Genomic DNA, 6,646 nt, shown 5'->3' on the forward strand with positions numbered 1-6,646 from the left:
CTGGGTTGCAAATCTAAACTGAGGAAATCAAAAACTCTTTATTATTTGTTAATTTCAGTGTCACTTTTGATGAGAGGATATTCTCTATTTCAAAAAAAAACATATTTTGTGTAATAAATAGTCTCTGGTATTTTTATCATGGCAAAATACTTTTGTTAATTTTTGGTGCTCTAATGAAAGTGAAAAAGCAGTTGCAGCTTAGGCCTGGAAGACCATGTCTCCCTTACTGCAGCCACATATTTGTGCAAGTTTTTTATATCAGAACTATAAAAACTTTGTGTTCTTTACATGGCTAAATATTTGTGGTTGTGTGAAACTGGTTCACTTATGTACAAATCCATGGTCACTAAATGATTGCAATGTGTTAGTTACTGCATGAATGCAGAGGAAATAAACAATCCATTTAAGCAGGCATCATGAAGGGCATTCAGATGGTAATGCTTCATGGTGTGCAGCTAACAGTAACGCGTAGAGATGATTTTTTCTGTAGGGTTTTTGGAGTTAGGAGGATTTTCATTAAAACAAAAAGGATTGTATTTCTTTCCTACTTAGGCATTCAGACATCAAACAAGAAAAATAGATTCCTAATGCCCAAGGGGAACTAATACCTGGCCAAGAAGTAATTAGATTTCTGCTTAATTTATAGTTATATTAATTATTAAGTCACTTCTCAAGTTATGAATTTTATGGGGTCTGGACAAAACTGAAGTTTAACTTGGTTTACACATCATAAGACAATGACCTCTTCCTATGTTGGAAGAAGTGTTAGAGTTGAACAACTCTGGCAGTCAAAGACCAGAAATTCTATCTATTTGTCATTGTTATTCTAAATCTGCTGTTGTAGTTTCACTTACTTGAATGGGAATGATTTATTGAATAACCCATTTGGGATCAAAAGCAAGGTTCTGTTGTTCAGATGATCATAGAAAAGGAATACAGAAGAGGATAGAAACTTTGAAGATAGAATATTTCTGTTCTCAGCTAGTGGATAACTCTTTCAAACAGGGCCACAGCAAACACAAAAGGTTTTGTGTAGCTGTGTTAAGGAATACACAGTGGCTTTCAGAACCTGCTCCCTTTTGCTGCCTTTATCTGTGATCAAAATGGAGAATCATTAGGGATTTGAAAGTGCATGACTAGAAGCAGGTTAGAAAATAAAAAATCCTTCTGCATTTCAGAAGCAATGCACTTGTGGAAGGAAAGCAGGGTGCCCCAGGTGTAACCATCAATGCTAAGACAAACACTTTATTCTCTTCCCTTCCCTTCTGCTAGGTACACGTGCATAGAAATTACTCTGGCTGCAGGAACTCCTTTTGCAAGGATCTCTTCTCACAGCAGGTGCCATCCTTATGCCAAAGCAGAAACTGAACTCATTCCAAAGCACTAATTTCTTCCATGGACTTATTGTTTGGTTTTGCATTACCTTGGGAGGTTTGGTGTACATCAGAGGCTGGCACCTCAGGTAGTTCAACAACCTCAGCTCGTTATGTTAAGAATTGAATAAGGGTTTATGAACCTGATGTGTAAATGGCAATGAGCTGGACTTTTGGTCTCACTGCTTCTTGTCCTGCAAGATTGCAGTGTGTCATGTGAGCCTTGAAACTTGGTTTGTGTTCCCACCAAAACAAAAAGTGATTATGTTTCATGTGTCACTTGTTTCTCAGCTACAGGTAGCACTGCACACATCAGTCTCTCTCCAGTGTCTGCTTGCTTATTACTACTGGTGTTGTTTCTCTGCTGGGTTTCTCCTTCTGGAACCATTTGATCACTGTCCCTGAGACAGTCTGGTCCAGTCTTTGTGTGTACGTTACCATGATGGAACAGAAGTGAATAGCTTTGGTATTTTTCCTCTTTGGGTACTTTTTCCTCCTGCTTCAGATAAGAGAACATATAGAGGCTGCCTTCCATTCTCTTGTCTGCAATGTTACACAAAATATGAAATACAAAGCAGATAATCTACATGGTTTAGTGTACCCTCTCTTCAACAACAGTACTGTCTCCTGACTTCAGGAAAAAGAGAATGCCAAATAGGCAAGATAGGTGGAGAAGAAAATAAAAAGTCAATATCAAATAGCAATGATGGTGAGCCAAGGCAGAACAATTCATTCCAACAGATACAAAGAATTTAAGCTGGCAAATGATGGAGCCCTGGGGTTTGGCTGTACAGACCAATATTTCTTGTAAGACTATTGTACTTTCTTGTAGGAGTGTCCTTTCTGTTAAGGGTTTTCCTACCTCTAAAATGTTTATTTCCTTAAAAAAAAAAAAAAGGCAGGTATAAGCTTCCCACAAAGCAGCAGTAGAGTCAGTGCTGAGTTATTTGGGATGGAACAAGAGAACCATGATTACTTAGGAAAAATACTTGCTGAGACCTTACAAGCCATGCTGCAACGCACAGTGGACTTGGAAGGGTATTGCAGAATAAACATCCAGAAATGGGTTTCTAATGGAAACCTTGACAGGCTTAAAAGCAAAGCAGTGCACAGGTGCCACTATAATTAAGAGCAGTGACCCTTCAAAGAAAGGGTTTGCCAGCAGGTAAATAAACTGCCATTGTGCAGCTCACTTGTTAAACAGGAAAGTTTGGGAAGTAATTGGAAACTTGGCATCAATGGATGCCACCTCAGCCATCAGTTATAAGAGCCAGCTGCCTGCTGTGGGATGAACAGAGTGAATGTGCTATTAAAAACACGGGCCTTGTTCTGAGAGCCATGCTACAGGTAATCTGAACCCTTCTATTGATAGCCTGTTCACAGTTGTCAGGTTCTTTAACATATTCTTTAGTCATGTCCCACCTGTCCCAGCCTGGGTGTGTGTAATACAGCAGGTCAGGTGGATAGAAATATTGCCATGAGTGAGCTGAGCTTCCGACAGTCCGCCTACATGTGCCAACATGAATCTGTACACGTACTCCCTCTCCTTTTTATTCTTTTTCTTAGCTTTACATTTCAATTTGTCAGTGTATTTGTGCCCTGTTTTGACTCATTCATGGTCTACTGAAGCCAGTTAAAGCTGGGGGGTTTGGGTGTGTTTTCTGGTGCTTGATTTGTTGTTTTATTTTTTTTATTACAGCATGAATATTGTTTCAGACACTTTCACAGAAGCCTGGTAAAATTGCTGAATGGCCTTGGCTGCTTGGACTGGCAGGGACATTGTCACAGCTGAATCCTTGCACCATCACAGGCTGAAACAGCAATGTTGTTTTCAGAGTGGTGAAAAAAACCAGTTTGGAATAGTATTGTTTATCATCACATATCCTGTTCTAGAGGTTTATTCTGCAGGCAAGCTCTCCTGTGGACCAGTATGTTCCTGGACTTTCTGCAGGGAAGGTAGCCAGGTTGTCTCAGACTTCATGTCATGTTACTGGGGATTTGGCAATTTTTTTATGGGGCAGAATTTTTCCAAACCATCCATCCATGTGTCTGTCTTGAAAGGGAATATTTTGCTTTTTTTTAATCAGGGATAATGATTTGGACCTGCCAGACACTGATTTTAAGGCAGATTTAAAATTCAAGTAAGCTTAAATAGCAACTCAGTTAAAGTGGTACAAAATCTTACATAATTGCTCTCAATTTTTAAACTTATTTTGTTCTACTTCCACTTCAGATTCAAAACCTTAACTGTTTCTATGCTGGGAAATAGAGAAGTACAATTTTGCTATTTAAACAGTGGCATCTAGAAAAAAATCAAAAAATTTTCCCCACTAGTCTGATATTTACTATCTTTTCATCTTGAACTTTTGCTAGAAAAACACAATGCAAATCAGTTGGAACTCCAAACTAAGGACTGCAGGGTTTGAAGTAGCAGGATTTTTTTATATTTTTTTCCCTCTGGCAGTCTGTATTTCTCAGTGTGACGCTGAGAAATACAGACAAGTGTTCTAGTGTTTGCAGACTGGTGCTAGGTTTCTTTAGCAAAGCTGAAAATGTAAGTGCAGTCCTAATCAAAATTGATCTATAAATTGAGCTATGTTTTTTGAAATGGCTGGTTAATACTGGGTGGGTGTGTGTGTGTTCATAGCGACTTGAGAGAAGCTTGAAGCTGCAAGGCTTATGGCAGCTCTAATTTTGACCACTAAGGAAGCAAAGCAAACCTTCTGAAGGTTTCACCTGCTTAATCCCTTTTTTAACACCTTGCTGATTGCTTGTTTATCCAACTGACTGCTTTGATAAAGCTTCTTATCTCAGATCAAGAGCACAGTATCTATCAACTTCAATTTATTCAATTCTAAGAATAAGAGTCTATCAGTTTCACTATCTGGATCTTTGCAATACTTTAATTTTGGAATAACAGGCCACACTTAGCCGACAGTTTACTCTTAAACATGACTTCCTGGAGCTGTGGGTCCGACTATGAGCCTGCAGTGCGCCCAGGTAGCCAAGAAAGCCAGCAGCATCCTGGCTTTACACAGAGAATGTGGCCAGCAGTACTAGAGCAGTGATCACAAGGTCACACTTGAAATTACTGTGTGTTTTTAGGCCACTCACTACAAGAAAGATATTGACGTACTGGAGTGTGTCCAAAAGAGGGAAATGAAGCTGTTGTAAGGGTTGGAGCACTCCTCTTAGGAGAAGTGGCTGAGGAAGTTTATCCTGGAAGAAAGAGTCTCAGGGAAGACCCTAGTACTCTCTACACCAACCCAACAGGAGGCTGTAACAAGACAGGTGTCGGTCTCTTCTCCAGAGCAAGAGTGACAGGATAAGAAATGGCCTCAGGCTGTCCCGTGGGAGAGCAGGCTGCCTGGGAAGTGCTGGAGTCACCATCCCTGGAGGTATATTAAAGACATGTTGATGTGACCCTTAAGGCTTTTGAGCTCAGCATTTTCTCAGGATTTTGATTGGTGGTCGAGGCTCTGGGGGGCTTTGGTCTCTTCCAGACACCTAAAATGTCTTTTCTACACCAACCCAGGAAAATGCTGTCACTCAAAATAAAGGAGAAGAAAGGTCCTACCAGCTTAGATTCAGACTTAGTGTTGCAAGAGCTCATTTAATGCAGAAAATGGATTGTCTTCCAGTTGTAAAACAAAATTACAGTGATGTGTAGGTGTTGAAGAGAAGATAAAATCAGGAGGGGGTTTTACTTTCTGATGAGAAACTTAGGGGTTAGCTGGAATAATGACAGCTTTATTAATGCATGTGGAAGCATGTTGTGATGGCAGTGTAGAAGGAACTTGCACTTACCTTGCTTTCCTGTCTGGAAAGATCTGTGAACCTCTAATTCTTCAGCTGAAACATTAAGGTTGTGGAGCTCTCTGGTTTAACTGCTTCTAACACTTTCAAATAAGCTTGTAGGAAGGCTACTGAAATAAATGAAATAAATGCTTTCTTTCTCATTAGCTTTTTCCTTTGGTGATTTTGTTTGCCTCTTTCACATGAAATCTTCACAAGGTCTTACAGACTAGTCATTAATCCTTATTTTGGAAAGACATAGTGACCTTGCACACATAGGTGTGCGTGGGTAAGGGATGAGTGTGATCATCCATCATCACACCTAACACTGGGCAAAGTACAAAGAGCTAAATACAGAACTGGCCAAGAGGTCAACCAGTGATCATGTCATTACCTCCCAGAGCTGCTTTTCAAGCAGCAGGATGGTATGGACTAACGTATTCTCTGTGAAAAGAAATAGAGGTAAATAAAGAAATAAACTTTTACCTCTTCTTGAGATTGAAGGGTCCATTGAACATTCACCCCTGAAAATCTGGCAATTGTTTATTCAATATTTGGAGTCCACTGTTTCTGCCTGGAGCCTGGCTGAAGATGGGTTCTTCTTGCAAGACCTGCTCAGGAGCAGTGGAATCCACAGGTGTGCTCCCTTGCCTGCTGCTTGTCCTCTGGGAGTATTGCTTCAGGGACTTGAAATCTGGAGACTTTTGAGTTCACTGTTAGTGTTTAAAGTTGAGCATTACTTACTCATCTAGTTCTTACTGCAAGCACCAGGTATGTCCTACTAGATTGGAGGATCATTGTAGCAATCTCCAAGGCTGGCAGTACATCTTTAATTAGGAAAAGCACACAAGTATCAGTTGTCCATTCCCCTGGTACTTGTCCAGCATCTTGAATGGCTGTATTCAGGAATTTCCTCTTATCTGTCTCTGGGTATGTGTTACAAGTTCAGGAAAAAAAAAAAAAACAGTATTAATATGAGTGGTAGGAACAAACCTTTTGTCTGTTCAGGCTTCAATATGCCATTGCTGAAGTGCTCCTAATGCCACAGTGTTCTCTCTCTCTGAACCAAGTTAATGACAATCTTCTGACTACATATTCTGTAGAAATTTTTTCTCTTTACCATAATTTAACCCTTTCATTCATTTCAAGGAACTAAGATTTGAATTTGTCACACAAGGTTAATCCATTCTCCACAGTGAAGTGGAAAAATTCAGAAATAATGTAATCTGTTCCACTGCCATCCATATAAAATATTGTTTACCCTCCAGGCCTATTGCTTCAGGAAATTATTGATAGGAACAGCTGCTCCTTCATGAGAAAAGTAGAAAAGTCCTTCCTCTCTGACCAGGGGCACTTTTCAGCCACCTTTACTTTATCACTATGACATAGAAGCATGCAATATTGGATTTCAGACTTGGAATAATAATAAAAAAATTGTCTAGCAAAGAAACTCTCTAAAACTTCACTCAGGAATTTTT

Source organism: Ammospiza nelsoni, chromosome 7 (assembly GCF_027579445.1).
Source record: "Ammospiza nelsoni isolate bAmmNel1 chromosome 7, bAmmNel1.pri, whole genome shotgun sequence".
NCBI classification, from domain to species: Eukaryota; Metazoa; Chordata; class Aves; order Passeriformes; family Passerellidae; genus Ammospiza; species Ammospiza nelsoni.